The 20,949-nt window shown below is 47.5% G+C and overlaps 1 protein-coding gene across 6 annotated transcripts in view; it reads left to right on the top strand.

Moving 5' to 3' along the window:
• The window catches only part of PAK3 (p21 (RAC1) activated kinase 3), a 139,418-nt gene that overhangs the window by 41,141 nt on the left and 77,328 nt on the right, over positions 1 to 20,949 (top strand). For 2 of the 6 annotated variants that reach the window (XR_009278522.1, XM_058847646.1), the window contains exon 1: positions 18,010 to 18,095. The exons of 1 other annotated variant lie outside the window; for it this stretch is intronic. The gene's annotated coding sequence lies outside the window, so the exon portion shown is untranslated. Of the gene's footprint in view, positions 1 to 17,983; positions 18,096 to 20,949 lie in introns of those variants that run through there. 3 more of the 6 variants (XM_058847648.1, XM_058847652.1, XM_058847651.1) reach the window with 3 other exon arrangements.

Raw genomic sequence — 20,949 nt, 5'->3', positions numbered from 1 at the left:
TTTTAGAAAACTATGTCAGCAAGCTCAGAAGCTGAGTTTTCAGGGCGACATCTAACCCCCAACAACCTTACACCTTGGAGGCCTCCTTCCACACCGTAATTGCCTTTGTCTCCGGAGCCTCCACAGACAGTTATTGCCATCTATCTGTACTTTACACTCATCTGCTCTACTTTAGGTTTCAGTTTCTGCTTCTCTAGGCAGGATCCTGTTTTGTATTAACGAATGAAACATTTAAATACAGTAGATATAGGTTATGTCTGAACTCTCTTATTATTTGCAAATCACTGCAAAAGCTCACAAACCCATGCAATAAAGTGCATACCAGAGTAAGTTCCCAGGTGCTACACAGAGTGACCACTGTGAGCCTGATGCAGTGAGGTCTGAGAAAATCAGTCCCTGGTCTGCAAAAACTAGTGATTGGAGTTGTGCCATTTGAAAGTATGGGAGGTGCAGGTAGGAACTAAGAGCTTCAATGTAGTTGTAAGCCACAGGTCAAAATTAGGGTAACAGAGGAATTGATAGCACTGTGTGGCTTTCTGCCAGATGAAGACTGGGTCTAATATTTGTTTTCCTGAGGAAAAGGGTCCAGTCAATCAGGCAGCCTGCCTGGATAACAAAGGAGCAAAACAGATTAATTGCCTAATGGGCCATTCTTTCAGCACTGATCTGTGCTTATATGCCAGAATAATTTGGGTTTGTGTCTGACACAGGAGATTTGATTTGTGGAAGGCCTTCAGTCTGGGCTGTTATTCTTGGAGGACTGGGGAAATGAGGGCATATCTCCCTTGACCTTAGAGTATTCACCTGAAGACGCCTTTCATGTAGGAGTTGTTTTCTGTTGGTGGCCAGAATGGTGAGTGATGTTCATCTCTTTAAAGTAATATGAGAGAGGAAGGAAGAGAGAAAGAAGGGACACAAAGGTCCTGAAGAGCTTTCTTCAACCTGGTTTAATTTGGAGGTGACACTTCATATGTCAATTAAAATTAACCCATTTCAAAGATCACCTACCCCAAATCCTCTGATGCACTCTTAAGACAGCAAGTGTGGGGCACATGTGGTGACTGACACAGTTGAGGACAGAGAGGGAGGGAGCAGCAGGAGGAAATGAGATGAAGCATTTCATGTCAGGGCTGCTTTGTCCCCTGCCATGTTATGATCACATGTAATTACCAGGCTGTAGTTCACCCCTGTTTTCTTTACCACATGTTTGGACCTAGTGTTTTGTGTGTTAAGTCCAGGTATCTCATACTTAGGTCATGGTTTTCTGCAGCCCTTCTGATCTGAGTAAGGTTTAAATAGGAGCCTTGTCTGGGTGTTGAACAGTTAATGTTCTAGAAAGCTAAGCACCCTTGTCCCCTCTGATGCAGCTGAGTAGCATTTCATGATGGAAGGGAAATAATTCAGTACAACCAGGCCCTGCTCTGTGGGCAGTGAATAAGCTCAAGTGAAGCAGAGGTCATTCATGTTAATCTGAAGTAAATAAGATTGTTGGACTGGGGGAAGAGGGTGAACCCCTTTTTATGTTCTATAAATTATTATAAATTAAATAATTTTAAAATAATTAAACAATATAAATATAAATATAAATATAAATATAAATATAAATATAAATATAAATATAAATAATCAATAATTAAATTCTATAGCTCAGAGGCTTAGGAAACACTTAATTGTAAACATTTGCAAAGAATCTATGCCGTTAACCTTTTCCAAGATGAGAGACAAATGGTTTCCCTGCTTAATTTTGTGCAGGTCTCACCCTTTGGTATGTATGCAAGTTGTGCTGGGTGGCAATGTCTAATACAAATCAGCTTGAAAGGCAGAGGCAGCCATGCAAGCAAAGTGGCTTGTCTTTCCCTGCAGCTGCAATGAGACTTCTAGCACAGAAGAACTAGGGAAGGAGAGACCCTGATTTGTAAGGAAGCATCAGGAACAGAAGAAAAACAGAAATCCTCATAAAATGCTGTCCCGCTAGCAGAAAGCTTTGTGTCCATGCTACAGTGCTGCCCTGTGTTTTTGATGATCTGAGGAGCATCCAGCACTGTTTTATTTTTCCTTTGGGTTTTGGAGTGTCCTTATTCAGACTTCTCAAGGCAAGGAAATATATGATGAACTCATGGCTGTGCAGAACTGAGTAGGTGATGTCTGGGGAGATGAACAGCACTTTTTTGAGATCAGGACTAAAATGGGCATGGAAGATAACACAGATGTGAAACATAAACAGGTACCTTTGCAGGAATATTGACTGCTTGTTGTGAAGACAGTGGGTGAGGGCTGGGAATTATATTGTGCTGCTGCTGTTCTCTGTCCCACATCCTTTGTGGATCTGTGAATCAGGTTTTTTCACACTGTTTAACAGTAGCTACTGATACATCTGCATAGAGTCATCCTAATTATAAATCTCATGTGTCTCTAACCCCTCTGCAATATTTCTTTTATGAGATGGGTAGGCATTTACATTTCCAGGAATGAGTCCCCTGTTCTCTTCCTCTTATACTGTGCTTTTCCATCAAGTATACCAGGAGCAAGTATCCAGCGGGGTGGACTGAGTTTGACTTTCTGAGTCTGCAGTGTCTCTTGGTTAACAAGGCAACAAGACCAAATATTATTTAATTTTAATGATAGGTGACAGAAAAACAGAAGAGAAAAGGGCTGATCAAAGTTCATAAAGACATGTACTTCCTTGGCTCTTTTTTTTTTCTTTTTTTTTTTATTTTTCAGCCAGACCTTTCTGTATTTCTGGCTCTTTTGACCCTGCTGTGCTGGAGTTGCCCAGCAGCACTGTTGGTCTGGGTTGTGGGGGGCCCTGAGCAAGTGTGTGCAGAGCACTGCAGCAAGCAGGGAAAGGGGCTGCTTGGCATTACCAGCTTCTTCTCTGTGTAAGTGCAGACACTCCCTGCGTTCAGGGAGGTGAGCTGTGAGAGAACAGTGATGTGGCTGCACCTTCTCACTGTGCTTTGCTGGATTGGTTCCTGTTTGCTCATTGATCTTTTTTCACACTAACAGGTAGCATGACTGCAATGTGATGCTCTGGCTGCAGACTGCATTGACTTGTTGAAAAATGAATTGCCTCAGAGCCTTCAGTCTATCTCCTGAGCTATTACAACTAGGAAAGCTGGGATTTCCATGTGATTTTGAAGTTCAGAATTCTGAAGTACAGTGAAATCCTGTCTCTGTATTCATTCATTACTGCTTCTGATGCCTTGTTTTCTCCATTATCTCAGATGCTTTTGGAAACTTCATTTTCAATGCACTGTATCATCTTACAAGAGTTACTTTCTGTGGGCATCATAGTTCAGTAGGAAATGCGATGCTAGTTTGAAATGTTTGCAGAGAAGACAGGGAAAAATACATCTGTGAGTTATTAGGGGCAAGAATAATGTCTTTTACCTTTGGAGCTTACAGATGTTTTTTGCCTTTTCATCTGCCAAATACTTACTCTTTCCAGCACTGTCTGCATCTGGAGGTTGTGTCTTGGCAGGGGATTATGTTGGGCATGCAGTCTGGGTGAAGCTGCCTTGGGCATCTCCTGGACACTCTGGCTCTGTGGCTCAGCCCTTCCATGCACTTGTATTGGTTTTAGGATTTCACCTCCAGCCACTCATGAACTGATTCTGTAGTGGGAGATATTAGATTTTATTTTGTAACTGTTCATCCTGACATGCAGGTTTCCATAAGAACATGGGCTGTCCTGCTCCCTTGGTACCTGAACACCTTCTTCCTCCAGCAGTGACAGTCTGTGGTTGTGACACATCTGCCTTTGCATAATGGTAGCAACAGTTGGGCTTTTCCAGTGAGTTCCTAATCATACCTCACTGGAGATTAAGCAAGTTAAATCCAGCTTTTTCATTGACCAGGCCATTGCCCTCTATAAATGATCTTTAGACAAAACTCCTTTTTTTAATTGTGGTAGAATTGTCCCATTTGTGAGGTGTTGTGTGTGGAGGTCAAATCTTTGGTTCATGTTTTGTTTCCGTGGCCTTTTGTAAATTGTGACCATTCCATGCCTACCGTGTTCCTGGCAGAAAGGGAGGAGAGATACCATATCACAAGTAATGCCCTCATTTTTCCAGCTCCCCTGTGATACAGAGATACACGATTACCACTTGTTTCTGCAGTTTTTGGCAGAAATAGTCTTTAACTCCAGCCACTAAAAGAATATTGGACTTCTGTTGGTTTTAATTGCTAAGGTGCAGGAGCTGCTTTCTAGAGGTGCCAAAACCACTTGGGAACTTCATTTGAAATGGCATGTGTTTGGTGCTTCTAAAACCAAGTTTCCTGTGGAAAGAAGCACTAGGAGGAGGAGCGATTTGTATTTTCATTTCTCTCTCTCTGCTTTGCAGGCATCTATATCCAGTGGTGCTTTCCGTGAGCACAGTTGGTGCCACACTGCAATCACTGGGTTTCCAGCCCCATCATAGGGCTGTTCCACTCTCTCCATGGTTAGAGGGTGTTTCCTAGCTTTCATCGTAAACATACGGACAACCTCTACCTGCTGCCAACATCACCAAGGATGAAAGGCAAGATGCAAAGGCTGCATTTTAACTAGGCTACAATTTAATTAACTCACGTGTGAAAACAGGGAGATTGCACACTGTCATTTTCTTGCTCATTCCCACCTCTTTGCGGATTTGTTACTAGTCTTTCTCTGTGGGAAGAACCTGGGAGCTGGGAGTTTTGATCTCTGCTTCTGTCAGTACTATTGCTTCACTTGTGACTTTGTGCAAGTCTGTTTGGATTTTGCTTTTGGGGCTTTACAAACATACGAGAGAGACTAACACACTTCCTTCACTTCTCAGCATTGATTGTGAGCCCTAATTAACACTTAGAAAGGAAGGGGCTTTAGACTACAGGGTGCTGCAGACATATATTGCTGTGGGAATATAATTAATAAATAATAGCACATATGGTACAGGAGTTCCCACACTGCATATTCTAATGGTTTATTTTCATTATTTGTTTACTGCATATAGTCCATGTCAGTCATAATAGATATCTCCTTAATGTTTCATTACTGCTTGAGAAAAACCTGAGTAGGAAATACTAGTATTTTCCCTCCTAAAGTACTGATTTTATGGTACTGTGATCCCAGGTAAACTCTTAGAGTGTCCTGCTGTTCTTTGGCTGCCAGTTCTCAGATTCCAGCTCTCCCATCATGGCCCTCATCACAAGAGAATGGGACAGTTCTGACCAGATAGTCTGACCTGCCATGCAAAATGGATCACAAACTTTTATGCAAAGATTTCTACTTCAAGCTTAATAATTTCTACTTAGGTTAGAACAGGTAATTTAGACAGACATCCAGTGGGGATACAGAAACTGTTAGTCACTCATGGCAGAGCCATTCTTTCTGGCCCTCAGCACACTCTGCAAGATACCTGGCTTTCTGAGTCTCGGGGTTGTCTTTGCAGCTGCAGTACTTAAACACCGAAGTTCCAGAGGGCCAGGCAGTCTTTTGAGGAAGAAGCCAGTACACGTTTATGTTAGGTGGACATTTTTTGTGTTGATGTCTTGTTATCCAGATAGTGGAAGCATCACTAAGAATCTCCTGAGGTCTCAAGTATTTCCTTAACTCTTATGCTTAATCCTACCAGGGAAACATGTTTGTTTTGCTTAAACACTTAAGTGTAGCAGATTATAGAATGGATCTACCTGCTTTATTTTCAGCAGCTGATGAGACCAGAAACTTTGGGATATTGGAGAAGGCACAGAATTTTTCACCTGCTAGGAAGGGGACAGGAGTCAATGGTACCTGTGTGCTCCGGATTTGGAGAGCTCCACGCTCCACCAAGTGGCTTTGGAAAGGTTAATGGAGAAGGTGCCAGCAGAGGGCACTCATGAATACACAACATTGTCTCAGGGTTTTGAAGGGCCCAAATCACTTCTGGCATGTGTAACAAAAGTGCTGTAGTGGGTTTAGCGCTGGCTAAAATTGTCAGTGCACCTACTAGAATTATTAACTCATTTCCTGCTGTGAGATATGAAGAGATATGAGAAGGAATGCAAAGCAGGTTCAAAACTTAAAAGGTATAAAGAAAACTTTATTAACAGAACTAAAAGAATAAGAATCAGAATAAGACCTTCAGAACACTTCTCCTCCCTCTCCACAACTTCTTTTCTTTCCCAACTGACAGTGTAGAGACAAAACCTGGGATTTTCAATCACCTGTCACCTCTACAATAGTCTTTCATCAGTTCTTGTAGGGAGAGGAGTTTCTCTCGCCATGCCATGGAGACTTCTCCATAAGAAACAGTTCTCCTGTGGCTTAATGTCACAGTGAATCAGCCACCAGGGAAAGGAAAATCTGTTTGCAGTGTGAAAGTCCCTCCCATGCCTTGCAGCTTTCTTAAAGCTGCTTTCATGGGCCATGTCAACTTATGGGGAGCTATTTTAAGGATGAGCTGCTCTGGCATAAAAAGCCCCCAAAGTTCTCTTCTTTTATCTCTGGGAACAGAGGCTTCTCTTCTTCTATCCTTGGGGCAAAGTTTCTCATCTCTCTCTCTCTCTCTCTCTGTTCAAGCTCCTCATTAGATTACAGCTTTTCAGAATCCGCACGCTCCAGCGAATGAGTGGCCTTTTCTCATGGGCTACAGGTGAATGCTACATCATGCACTTCATGACTTACAGGGAGAAAACAAAGTCTGGTATATCAAACATATATCTTCACTATAGCTTTACAAAGAGAATTTCAGCCCAAGATATCTCCTCAATTCCCTCCTAACCAGAATTTGACTCCTTCTTTACCGACCTCAAGCATCCCATATTGTTTTCCTTACATGTCTTCACCCCTTCCTTTCCCTGACTTGGGAGAGGAATCGTAGGTTCATTTGTTCTCAAGTTTTATCAACTGGAACAGTTTTTATAGAGTTTTGCAGCACTGAAAAGTTGATCTCACCCAGGCTGTGCATTGGGGAGATCGCTCTCCATGCCTCACTGCTGCTCACGGGGTCTCTGCCGACACCGTGCGAGTCGTGCCAGCTCACTCAGCGCTTTTCTTCATGCGGAGCACTGGAAACAAGAAAAGCTGCTGCTGCCATTTTTGTCCTTCTGTGCGCAGCATGGCTGGCTAAAAGCGGCCAAACAAACAGAGTTCATTGTGAGGCATGCTGAAGCAGCCACGGCCGCATGCTGCAGTCCCAGTCTCACTGCTTTCAGCTGTGCAGTCCTGGCCATGTGGCTGCTCCCGGTACGAAATAACGGTGGCCACTTCCAGCCTTCGGCCACCCCTGGCCTGTGGCCCATCCCCAGCACTGACCACAGGACCACTCCCAGCGTTGGTCCCCACCGCATGGCTGTTCTTGGTGCCGATATGGCATAGCCTGGTGGCACCACTGGAAATGGACTGGCAAGCTCTGCCAGGAATGGGCCCGGCCCTGCTGGGAAGGGGCCTCAGCCGCCCACTGGGACGAGGCTCAGGAAACTCCCTAGTGAAGAGCTCGGCAGCCCACTCACCACCCAGAAAAACCTTGGCCAGGCTGCATGGGACCAGCTCGGCCCAGCCATGCAGGCCACGCAGGGCTGGGTCTGCCAGTTACCTCTTTCAAAGCCAAAGCAAGGGAGACGTCCTGGCCTTGCCTGTCTTCAAAATATGAATCTCACAGAGGCAGACCCAGCTTCTAAATGGTTCAATAGGTTGTCAATTCTCAGAGGTAGCCATTTTTGCAAGGCACGGAGGAAGCTCTTAGCAGCCCAGAAAAATCATCTTTGTGGGCGGCTTCTTTCCTCCTCAACGAATTTCAATTAATGCAAAACCAGCACAAGTGCAGAATAGGGCAGCATTCACCTGCTGAAGTCAGACACTGTAGGGCAGGTGGCCAGTGCTGCAGTAAGCAGAGAGTCTTGTGTTGGTAAGACCCTGTTTCCATTCAGATCAGCTAATCTTTCTAGGCCTGGTGAGTACAAGGGCACTGAAAGGAGGTAGTGATGCAGACCTGCTAATTCAGTGATGGCTGATGTCACCACCAAAATTTGGGATTTTTTGACAACAGGATGGCCTACATGACACCAGGCATGCTGGCATCAGATGGGGTGGCACATTCCTGCCCATTGGCCCTCTCGTGTGACAAACAGTCCAACTGCTGTCTGGTTCAAGAAGTGGCCAAAATTGGGTCTTCATGCTGCTGACATTTGTTCCTGGTGGGACAGGCAGTGACATTCAGCTTTCATTAGAAAAATGGCACACCAGGACATCTGAGGGCACATTTTGAACAGTCAGTAAAGGCAAAGTATGAGCTCTGTTTCTGAGCCAGAAGAGTAGTCTGTTCCTGGTCCATGGGACTTGTCAGTCCACCAAAGATTAGTGAGGCAAAAGCAAAGGCTATAAAGCTCCTCCTGCCCAGCATTTGTGAGCGAAGGTGGTAAGGGATTCATTGTACTGCAAGGACATAATTGGCAGCAGTAGTATGAAGCAATGCCAGTTTTTTGCCATAGCAGTTGTCCAGACATTTTGTTCACAGCTGTGGTTCACCTTGCTGTGCAGTCAATCTGTTCCGGACCATGCAGTGTTTCAAAAAGAGCACAGCTGCCACACAAAATCACATGGGATTGCTCAAGACTGTGTGCAGGACTGAATGTGAAAATCCATTTCACTGCTGCAGAGCTTGGGGAAGGCAGGTGGTGAAGGGACTGGACCTCCAAAGGATGAGTCAGTCTCCTCTTCCCTAACTACAGACACCAGTAAGTGTAGCTAAGGGTGTACAGTCACTTATCTCCTTGGAGGAGAAGGAGTTGGGTTTCATATCCCTCAGCCTGAGCTGACAGATCAGATCTCTTATGGGAGGTAGAGCCCATGTCTCATGTGATGACAAGCTTGAAGGAGCAGGAGTGGGTCTGTGTGGAGAAGTGAACAGAGAGATTTTGGCTTAACCTAAATGCATAAGGCTTGTCTCACCTTCATCTGTGCTTTATACTGCAAGCCAGTAGCACAGGGAGAGTGGTGTGAGGCTATGTGCTGGTAGCCTCAACTATAACTTGACCTGTAGTTGTCAGCTCCAAGGAAACACTGTGGTCAGTGCGACTCCAGTGTGACTGGGCTTGGCTAAAGTGGTCCCTTGGGAGCTTCAGTCCAAGTCAACAGAAGCTGAAATACTGGTGATGGGTAAGCCCATCCTGTTCAGCAATATATGTCTCTACTGGCCAGCTTTGAGTCTGTGACCATATGTCATTTTGTTCTGTAAAGAGTGAGTGTGCCCTGGAGTTGTCCAGCCCTGCATTACTCCTGGAGCTCTGCCCCAGAGAGGTGCTCTGTTCAGAAAACACTCCTTACCCGCATCTGCAGGGTTGTGCACAGCCCTCTGAGATGTAACAAAGACAGCATGTGCTAGAAGGATGGTGTTTCTCTTCCTTTGGTGGTAAGGAATTTATCTGGCGTTTCCTCCCTTGCCTCTGGGATTTCTTCCCCTCACCATGGGACAGTAGCTGTTCTCACTGCGGCAAGCACTCCTCTCCTCCTGCAGCAGTGGCTCTCCCCTGAGTTGTACAAGATAATTGGGCTATTCCCCTGGTGTGGAACCAATGGCTGTGCCAAGCCACTAACAAGAAGCAGCTAGGGTAGCAACAGGATTAAAAGTATGTATGAGTAGACATCTTGTTTCAACTGCAAGGATGCACTGAAGCATGAGAGTCTGGGTCCTGCAGAAAGCCAGAGGAAGAGTGGATTGGCATTCGGACTGGCAGCTGCACAATAAAGCCACACTTGTAGCATGGGAAAAGAAGGGCAGGAGCCCAGTGTTATTTACACTGGTGTAAGCTGGAGTAATGTCATGGAATCACCTATTACATTTGGCAGCATCCTGTTGGCTGGAGTCCAGTGTGGATACGTGGGATCAGGAGAGCAGGTGGGTTACCACCAAATCCAGTATTGGCCTCTGGCTCTCTTCCTCCATGACAGCAGCCTCCATGTGGGATGGGACCTGTCATTGAAAAGATTGTATGGAATCATTACCTGCTCCAGACAATATTGGGAGGTGAGTACCGAGTGTGATGCCTGATCCTGGTGGGCGCCATGGTGCCCTGGCAGAAGCTAAGTGTGACTGTAAGTGGAGGTGTCACAGTGGCACAGACGTGGAATGGGTGCTCCAGTGGAACATGCTGGTTTTTCATTCATAAAGAAATAAAAATATTTAATTTTAATTTCTGTTTTAAGGGTGATTGTTCTTGGCTGGGTTGGATCCCTATAAAACTTCACAAAGTCATTTCAAATAGTTGGAAGCTGTCAATGCACCCCATTTTCCTCTCATTCAGTGAAGGACTTTTTGGGAGGAAGGTTTATGACATATTTTTGCACTGAAGAGCTTGGACTGGCAGGGAGACTTACCAGCTGACTGCAAAGGCACTTCCATGACAAGGAAGGCTGTCTTGATACCTTGACTGAAGAGAAGACAGCCTGATGTGAGATCTCTTACAAGAGAAATTAACTTGCTCGTGGAAGGAAATGGTTTCTCTGTTTATATGCTGGCTTTACCTGGGATCATAAATCTCTGAGCTTTCAATTTTATGGGTACCAAAAGAAGGAAGTATCTCATGGAACGTGGAGGTTAGGAAAATAGTCAGGCAACCATGCAGGTTTGTAGCCTTTGTGATGTGTGAGAGCACCCAGACACTATCACTGGGACAGGGACTCTCTGACCCTGTGGGAGCTTACTGGATTCCCAGATATCAGCAGGTCTGAGGTGGAAGGGGAATCTGACCTGGCACTGCAGAGCAGAACAAGTCCAAAGCTTCAATCAGTCTCTGTCTCCAGTGGCATTGATGGCACATGTTTATCTTGGTAATCAGACCCTCCAGCCCCATCTCATATATTAGCAATTGCAATAGCAATAATAATTGGATTCAGTCCATTGCATTAACATTTTAATGTCAGCTGAGGATTTCTTCCTGATCCCAGCTTTTGATTAGATAACATCTTCGAGCACCAGATTAACAAGACTGACTGTATTCTCTGAAAACCTGACTTTCACAGTCAGAGGTGAGGGCTGAAATGTACTATCATGTTTTATACATTTGACTCAAGCTGGCCAAAAGGTCATACTTAAAATTCTTGGAAGTATTTTTTCTTACTGTGTTTGGTTTTGATCCATATTGGCAGGGAATTGGGCATGGTCATGTATCAGTGAATCTGGTGTTTGTGCTGGGCTTTGACTGCTTGCCCACACTCCTCTGAATGAAGAATCTTATTCTCTGGTGCCAGGAAGGACTGGAAACCATTCTGTTCTGCTTGGGTGGATAGGGTAGACCGTAGCTTTCTCAATCCTGAGAGCAGACTGAATTCAACATCTTGAGCAGATAAAACTCAGCAGGCAGGTGGGTCATGCTTGTGTTCAGTCAAATGGGATGTTCCCCATGAAGGAGCATGGTTGATGCAGAAGGTGCAAACCAGACAGGATTGGACTTAACAGGGATTCTCCAGAAAAATTCTGTATCCCTCTGGTGTTTCTGCAGGAAGCTGTGATGTGTTCTGTTTACAAGCTGTGTTAAAGTACAGCTTCAAGCTGTTAGTCCTGCTACTGCTGTTGGAAGGTGATACAAATTGCAATCACAAAACAAAAAGGGGGCTGGGAGTGACACTGGGGATCCATGGGAGACAGATCTACTGTACAGCTGCCACTGAGGTGCTGCCCAGCCTGAGCTGCTCTTTGCCTCAGATTCTGCTCTGCCAAAACTGGAGGAGGAATGCTGTGGGGAAAATCACTAAAGACAGCTCACGTAGAATTGCAGAGCACAGGTATGAGCAGTATCAGGTCATATTGTTTCCCTCTTGCAAAACCCTCATCCAGGTTGGGGATCTCCATGCAGACATTCCTGTCCTTTCTGAGACAGGCAAGATTTGTGAATCTGATGCCTACTATTAATCTAAGAGTATTTGTTATGTGTAATCAATTGTATCTTTGTCTTAACTTTGAATTTTATATCACACACCTCCCCAGAGTAGGAGAGCACTACATTTAGTTTTACTAGCTCCTGGAGGTGGATTATACCCCACTTGATTGTTTACAACATTTGTGAAGATTCAACACCATTTTAATGAGGTATAGCAGTAGTACATTAAGAAGTGTATATATTAAATGCAGTCTTTAGTAGTTGATGGGTATTTAACGGACATGTGTTAATAGTCCTATTAGATCTCAATAAAATGCACAGTTGAAGCAGTAATTTTGAATAGGGAAATCATGGTTTCAGGTAAAAATATGTACTAAAAGTACAGCAGCTTTTAATATAAAATCTTTATTACTAAATAAAGTGTTAAGTGTATTAATAAAGTCTTACACTCTAGCAAGTGTTTACACTTAGTAGATATTTTTAAAACAGATTAAAATTACATAAAAGACACATTCTGTCAATTACTGCTGGAAGATTCATAAGGACTTATCTATGGAGGTAATTTCTGTCTCCTCTTAGGAAAGATTCAGACTTCATCATTTTACAGGAAAGTTTTTTAAAAAGTGTGTTATTTAACATGAAGGTGGGCATTCTTCTCCAGGAGCTTGGTCCTGGGGATCAGTAGTTTGGCAACTGAGCTTCTCTAAGCTGCAGTGTTATTGCCATCCACAAAGGTTTCAGACTGCAGCATCTCAATCCACTGTTACTGCAGCCACAGGAAGTACCTCACAGGTCTCCTGAATACAGGGTGAATGAAACCCATGTTTCACAAAGACAAGGTGAAGGACAAAGAGTTTCCTGGGTTGAGAAGATCCCAGGCAAAGACAGAGTGTTTGGTACCTTGCGTGATTCCACAGGTTCAGTTTTCAGGGGACATCTTGCACCTGAGCTAAGAGGGATCCTCAGGACAGCAGAGTCATGTATGAATTTCTTTGAATGAGCTGCATTGCTGTAAGTCCGTGCCCTGCCCTGAACAAGATTTGCAGGACAGGAATGTGAAGTATTCTAACCATTCACAGAAGCTACCTGCAAATGGGGTAAACTAAAGCACAGAGTCTTTCAGTGCCTTACCCTCCAAGAGGCAGCACGTGACAGATGCAGCACTGTGGGAAAAAGCCTCCATGTGCCAGTCTCACTGTATCACTTGTCCCAGGCTGTTCCCATGCAAGCCCTGGGCACTTTCACTGCTCAGCAACTTGAATCATTCCCAGGTAGTTACTTATGTGTCCTCCTTGCTCCGTCTCTGCCTGGTTCTCAGTGTTCCATAGCTGAGCAGTTGGGACCCTTCGCTGCTGGCAGGCTGCCTTCTTGTTCCCATCACTACATGTTGGTAGGTGGTTCCTGTCTAATGAAGCTCCTTTCCAAGTGAGGCTGTTGACATGCTCCAGCACAGCCAGATGGTCCCCTTACCTCTTCTTCTTTCACACTCCCTTGGAAACATTAATGATCCCTAAACCTCTCTGATGGAGGAGCTCCTTTTTGTGACAACCTCATTACATGATTATCAGAAGCTACCACTATCCATGTTGTCAGGACAACCAGCTTGATTCAGAGTCAGTGGGAAAGGTCTGAACCTCAGGCAAATAACCATCCCCAGCTCACAGCAGATGCTCACCCACAGCCAATCACCAGGGTGCTGGAAAGCCATGACATCATAGGCCAAGCAGGCCTCCAAATTTAATTGTTAGCTTTCAGCATCCCGCCGTATTGCCTCCCCCCAGTGCTCTTCACATCGGCCCCTGCACAGTTAATCAAGTGCTGCTGTTGTGCCATTTCAGACCTCCCTGGAGCTGCCTGGTCTCAGCAGGGCTGGCAGAGGGGCTCCCACAGTACCCCATGTAATGCAGCCTTGGGGAGGAGTGGGACCATGGGGCCAAGTACTGGTGCCTCATCAGCCTGGCATAGGGGAAAACTGCAAGGGACTGTAATACCCACAGCTCTTAGGCAACAGAATAAGCTGCTTCTTATTGGGGTTTTGTTCAGGGGGATGGATTTATGGTCAGAGTTAATTTTATCTGTAAGATGAGCTCTCTGGCAGCTACCTCTGAGTGTGGGAGATTATTGGGATTCGTAACAGGATCCTCTTCCCATGAAAACCTAACACCCCATCAGCAGTCATACTGTATTACTCAGATTGTGTTGTGTTTGCCAGCAAGGTGTGATAAATATGGCAGAACCAATTCTGGTGTAGATGAAGGCTGTGTCTACCTTCCTGCCCTGCTGAAGCAGAGGGGTTTTACTCTGTGCCCTTGTGCCTTTACTAGAGCATGCCTGAGCCACCTCTGGAATCATGTATCAAATTAAGGTTACATCCCACATGCACTGGAGCTAAGGCTTCCTACAGATGTGTATCTGCAGAGCTTTCCTGAATTCCTGCCCTGCTTGAGCACATTCCCTGTAAAAGCAAGACCAGGCAGTTTGTTGAAAGAATTTCTCTTTTTGTTCAAGGAAGACTTCTTCTAACTCACTGACCATCCCAGCTAAGTGTACCTTTGATTTCTGAAAATCTGGTGCTTGGTGTCCTTTGCTGAGACACTCAGCCTTGAACACCCCTCTGGCACAGGGAAGGCTGCTGGTTAGGCAGTGCAAGTTTGCAGTTCTGCAGTCAGTTTGGGTGGTTCTATCTGATTAAATTTAAGAGGTGAGGTTACCTGGCACTGGGCTTTTGAAGTCCTCAGGCATGTTTTGGAGGCTACAAGAAGACTAGTTGTTGCTCAGAGCTAAAATTTCTTCCTCTTGCTTTGCTAGGTGTTGGCTACCAGGCCCTGAATTTCTCTGGGGGTGCATCTTCAGGAAGGAATTTCCCCTGGGCCACTCCTGGCTGGGAACACCCCAAGGAGGGGCTGGGAAGCTTGTGCGCAGCCCATCACAGCACAGATGGTTGTGATACAGCCAGTCCTGCCTATTTTAGTACACAAGAAAGGAGCTGTTGGGGTTGGTGATGCACGTGGCCCAGCCAGGTCCTTCCTCCTGCTTCTCAGATACCTAAAGCATTGGAGCTCAAATTAGGGTAGCTTCTGAAGTTATTTTTGCAGGATAAGATTCTTGCTCAGAGACCAGATGGCTCCTGAAAAAAACAGGGTTTGGGCAGACCCTGTGGGTCTTGGAGGCTGGACCTTGTGGTTGGGTGTGCAGACTCTCAAAGCATTTCCATCTTGCTGTGTCATGTGTGTGACAGTTACACGGAATTGACATCTAGAAGGGACTGGCCTGCTTTCCTATGCCCTGTGAAGACAAAGCCATCACCATGTCCGTGTCTGGCCCAGGCCAGCTGGTCCCAGGTGGGCCTGTGGAGCAAGTTCAGCTTGCACTGCCGAGCCTGGCATGCCGGGACTGTGTAGGTGCCTTCACCATGCAGTCACTCATTTTTTCTTTTTTCCCTCTCCCAGCAATGTGCTTGAGCAATGTGCCCATTGTCAGCACATGCAACTGCTCATAGTATGCAGCAGAGCCCTCCAGCTCCAACAGGGTCAGCCTCATTACAGCTGGGATGAGGAGCAAGGGAGCTCTGTAGTTTGGGTAATTTCCTCTTTGTGACCTTTGTTTTTGCTTCTTCTCTTTGTCTCCTTTACCAGGAAGGCATAGGACAGGAATGCAAAATCAACTTTTTATCAAGTATAGGACAGTTTGCTTCCCTTTAGCAGCTTCAAGATAGCTGGAGAGTCCTGGAAGGCTGAAATGCACAGGTTCAAGGGCTTTGTGGTCTCCAAAGGCCAACCTGAAAGGCACAGACATTTAAAAATCTCTATAATTTTCAGGCAGAATTCCACTGTGCACAGTCAATGCTTGCAAAGTTTCTTTGTCTCCCAGGAGAGCTGTAGCTTTGGACAGGGCTGAGCATAAGGGATCTGATCTGCTTTTTCACTGCATGCAGTCACAGAGTCAAGTTTCTGTTCCTGGTCAGGGGAAAGGAAACTGAAACTCTTCCTTCATCTGTTGTTGCCCAGCCTTTGGCAAAGTCAGATGGAAGCTGAACTGGGCTTGGTGTTTCAGAGAGCCTGCAGTTTTCTTATGGTGCTAATAAGAGCAGTTCTGCTAAAAGTTTATGCTAAAACTAGATTTTAGTTGGACTTCTTTTTAAAAGGAATGGAAGTGATTAACTCACAGATTCAGTCCTAACATCTGTAATTGCCTGATTTCATGCTCTATCTGCAGCTATTCCTTAAGTTGCCTCCCTTGTTTGGAAGCCTGTAAGTGGGACTCACACTTCCCATGGCTTGTGGTGCTTCAGGGTGTGGGGCTAGTAAATGACCCACAGTCTTTCCAAAGCCATCAGGAATGATTTTTACCCTGAAGGTAGCTGGGTACTACTGGTCCCCCATCTGCTCAGTCCTTTCTAGCTCTGGGCTGTTTGAAACAGCAGTTTGCAGCAGCCAGTGTGGTTTTCAGGGCTGTGAGCCTGCAGGGACCCTGACAGCTCCTTCAGCTGCATTCCGTTCCATGCTGCAGTCAAGAGACATTTCTCCAAAAGCTTTGCATGGACTTTGACAGGAGAGGAACCGAAGGCCAAAACCTGCACTCTCTACTAACTAACCCGCTTTGGCTCAACAAGAAAGAGTGTGTCCTCTGCAGGAGTTATCCCATTGCTTGTCCCAACCCTCTTGGATGCACACAGTGCTGTCACCAGGGTGGACACTACATGCAGCAGAAAATGGAAGCCCTCCTCTTCCATTGTTGAGGGACAGCAGATTTGCACAATTCTCGCTGACCTTACAGGATCCTGATCTAGCCACAGGCATAATTCTCTGAGGGAGTAGAAAGAACACTGACAATTTGCTAAAGGGTTCGACTGTAATCATTGCAGAACCAGCCAGCTAAGTGACAGATTTGACTCATACTGGGGAAGAAAACCTTGGTGAGACTTTGGCTTACAGCAGGAGGGGATGGTAGTGATTCAGTCAGGGCTGCTTGTCACATCAGCATGGACTGGGTAACTCAGTGAGTTCTTGCTTCTTGAGAACCTCTCCTTTGAACAAGCTGTAAAGCAGCAGCCTGATCATGGTCAGAGAAAATCACATGCCATCTGGTGGGGCTCACATAGTTTGTTATCTCCTCTTGAATACATGTTGCCTGCCTTACCCTCTGCTGGCTGCAACTGCCAAAGGTAAGTCTTCATTGCTTGTCCTTAGCTTCTACATAATGTGGTATTACACATACTCTGTGCATCTCCATCAGGAAAAAAATTCCCAACAAATCAAACAAAAAAAATGGTCAAAGGTATGCTCACTTTGGTATGTAACAGCAAAACCCTTTCCCTTGGTGGCACTTGGAGCTGGTGAAGCTTCCTGCCAGCCCTGGGACCCAAGTGCAGAGCATGGATGATGCTCCCAGCTCCACGCCCATATCCCTGTGGGCTCTGCCACAGATATTGTAAAATTTGTCAAGTTTATCTGCACTTTTGGGTTTTTTGGTTTTTTTCCCCTGGAAATATTGTAAATGTGAGATCATACTCATCAAAGCTGGGTCTGTTTCTACTTTTGATACCTTTCATGGAGTAGCTGAACTCGTGGATTCAGAAGGAGCAGAACAACCACACTTTACCTAGGGAAGCATAATTCTAAAAGAATGAAAGACAAGGGGAAAACACAGACCGTGATTTTTCTTCTGGTGCGTCGGGGGGTGTTTGTAAGGAAGTGCTCTCTTTGTTGCAGGAGTGGCTGGAGGTGGTTGCTCCAGCCTCACACCTGCTGGGCTTCTCCCACGTTTGGATGCGGACAGACGCCCACAGGCTGCCACGCGCAGGTGTCATCCGGGGGAGCCCCGAATTTCACGGTACATTTCCTATTTCCAACAGACGAAGACCAGGGAGCGTGATGATGCCTTTTAGGACCCCTTTCACCACCGGCTAGTGCCGGTCCCGCCTCCCAGATACCCGCACACCTCCGAGGGGGCACCTCGGAAGGGGCTTGGAGGGCGAGCACCCCCCCGCGCCGCACTTTCCCTGCGCGCTGCCTTGAAACACGAGATTTGCCCCCAGCCCCAGCCCCGGCACGTGTGTCGTCACCGGCCGCCCGCCGCGTCCATTGGCTGCGCCAGCGCCGCTGCGGCGGCCCCGCGACGCGCGGGGCGGGCGGGCGCGCGCGCGGCGATTGGTGGCGCGGGGGGACGGACCGCGCCCGGGGGGCGCTCGGCGGCGGCGGGGGACGGGCGGGGCGGCGATGAGCGGCGGCGGCTCCAGGTAACCCCGGCCGGGCGGCAGTGAGCGACCGCGGCTCCAGGTAACCCCGGCCGCGCAGCAATGACCGACCTGAGTTCCAGGTAACCCCGGCCGGGCCCTGCGGCCGCCGGCGAAATACGGTGCCTGTGGCCGCGTCTGCGGCTCCCCGTCTCCTCCTGACGATGGGAAGATGACGCCGCGGGCAGGGCCGGGGTGCGCCGGTGCTGGGGTTGGCTCTGTGTCTCCGGAGTGCCGCTGCGGTCAGTGACACCTGTGTTGCCGGGCAGTCGGCGGTGACCGGAGCCCAGTGTCCTGCAGGAAGGATTCGCAGAGCCGCAGCTGAAGTTGTGTCAGCGCCCCGGCACCGGCCATGAAGGCGGTCGCGGTGCGTGTGTTCCCCATCTCCCAACAATGCCGCCTCTGGGCTGCGCTTCTGCAGAGGAGTGAGAAATTCTGGGCTATAAATAACCCCGCCTTTTTTTTTTTTTTTTTTTTTTTTTTTTTTTTTTTTTTTTTTTTTTTTAATGCTCGTTATTGGCAAGGCGCATACGCGCATCCGATTGACCTTAGCACCTGCCAAGTTTTTTTTCCGAAATCCATTCAGGGAAGGGTGGTCTTTCCATGTGCGTGCATGGTGATGCCTGATGCCACATTGGAGCTGGTCTCTGTGCTGGTTTGTCCCTTTGTCCCAGACTTGTACATCAGCCAGCTAAGGAAATGCTCCAGCGTGATGTCTGGCCGCTCTAGGCTTCCCTCCTCCTTGCGGGGGGATGCACTCGGCACGAGTGGTCCCTTTTGCTGGTCACTGAGGCAGTTTTCAGATCCAGTTTTCACCGATGCCAGAAAACGAGCCTTGTTCTTTATGCAGCGAGGTATTTAACTCCTCAGTGGAAGACTGAGGGAATTCAGGCAGGAGAAGCCATGGCTTCAAAGCGAGCAACATCTGACAGATGGTGGGCCCGGGCTGGGAAGAGGGGGTTGTTTGGGGCCCTGCAGCCCTGGGGGGTGTTGAGGGGCTGGATTTTGCCTCTCCCCGCGCCCTTCTGTTTGCGGGGTGGGCACGGCGTGTGCCAGGATGAACAGCCTGGGTATCTGTCTGGAGAGTTTGGCAAACCTCCTTAAAGGCTCCGTGCCCCTGATGCCTTCGACCCGGCGCCGAAGCTGCCTTTTTCTCGGTTTTCTGGGCACCGTCGGGGATGCCTACACAGGGAATCTGGAGGCCGGAGATCAACATGGGCTTTGCTGCGCGACTTTAGGGCTGATATGTACCGCCTCAGAGCGAGGAGGAGGGGAAGGAGAACGGGCCCTCCGGAGCGCCGGAGCCAGGCTGCTGCCTGGCTGCCCGAGGTGGAGGGAAGAGGACACTGCGGCTGGATGGGTGATGAGACTGGCTTTCCTGGCTCCTCTCGTGTGAATCCACTTTGCCTGTGGCTGTCAGGCAGGGCAGAGGGGGCCCGGGCACAGCTCCGGAGCCACCCGGGAGGAGGACACTGTGCCGGAGGAAGTGGGGCACCGAAGAGCTTCGGGCTTCTAGTCACAGGTTACCCAGCGATGTGGGCAGAATGTGGAGTAAATTAGGGGTCGGGGTAATGGGTTGTAGGTCTGTAGGGACATGGACTGGTGGGTTGTCCGAGGCCAGGGAATGAAGGTTGCTGTAGCAGATTATGTGCACGGGGGGGAAGGATTGCCGTGAGCAGGGTTTTCTGCAGTGAGCATAGGCTGGTGAGGGAGGGTGATGCTTGTATGATGGCTGTATGGAGGTGCATGGGTTGGAGCTGCATTCCTTGAGTGTGGAACTGGGTTTAGGAGCTGGTGGCAGGCACTGTGCAGGAGGCTGGGGCTGGGGGCTTGCTGGCTTCATAGGCAGGGGGCTGCAGAGGAGGTTGTATTCTGAACCAAGATGTACATGGATGGCATTTCTTCACTGAGTGACTCTGGATAACTAAAAGTAAGTAGCTCCTGTAGGCCCTGAGCTCCTGTTACAGGATTAAGTTTCAGGCCTCATGGGCCACCACTTGCAGCAGCGGCAGTTTGGGAGGAAGCTGTGGCAGCAGTGCTGCAGGAGGCAGTACCCAGGGTGAGCTGCTTTGGTTGTCACAGGCCCTGGGCTTGGGCCTCATTCACCTCAGGGCTCTGACACAAGTGTGCTGGCTTTTTGTAGGGACGGATGGGGGCTTTGTGCCCTCTAAACTAACAGGCCCTGCGAGGAGGGTTTCCCAGAAGCTGATGAGCATTTTACTGCTGACAGCAGGGAAGAGAACTTTACCTTTCCAGGTAGACTGTTGACAGTAAGCATCTGACCAACACTCAGAAAGTGTGTGGAAGTTGGAATCCAGATTGTCCTGTGTGTCTTGAGCTGACTCACAAAGTCTGGAAAAACAAAGCTGGACACAAGAGGTTGTTTTCCTTCAACCCCCTGCATTTCTTTGCAGGTTTTCTATGTGTAGTTACAGGGATAGGTGGGACACATTCAGCTCTGCAACATATTTTTGGCCATAACAACCCAGCTCTTGTGTTAGCCATCTCCTGGCCTGGCAGCATTTGCTCCTAGAGGAGAGCTGGTTTGTGGCGATAGTCCCATTTTCAGTTCCTGTTCCCTTTGCTTGTAGCTTTCTTCTCTTTTTCTTTTAATACTTTAATTGTGACTTTGGATCCAAACATCCCTGGAGCTGACAGTGTTCTGGGATCAAAACCAACTGGGAATCTGAAGGTCTTTCAGATCTGCCTACAACTCCCTTATTTTAGCCATGTCTGCACGGAACTGGTCACAGGGGGGATTTTGCCAGATTTGGCTTCCTCTGCTGCTCTGGTTGGATTCCCTGTGTTTTTGGGACATTAACAGTGCTGTCACTTTGTCCCTCTCTGGTCTGAGTACTGATTTCTGGTTTTGCTGTGCTACACAGTTGGGCAGGCAG

Source organism: Poecile atricapillus, chromosome 12 (assembly GCF_030490865.1).
Source record: "Poecile atricapillus isolate bPoeAtr1 chromosome 12, bPoeAtr1.hap1, whole genome shotgun sequence".
NCBI lineage: Eukaryota > Metazoa > Chordata > Aves > Passeriformes > Paridae > Poecile > Poecile atricapillus.
This window is presented reverse-complemented; position numbering and strand designations above follow the sequence as displayed.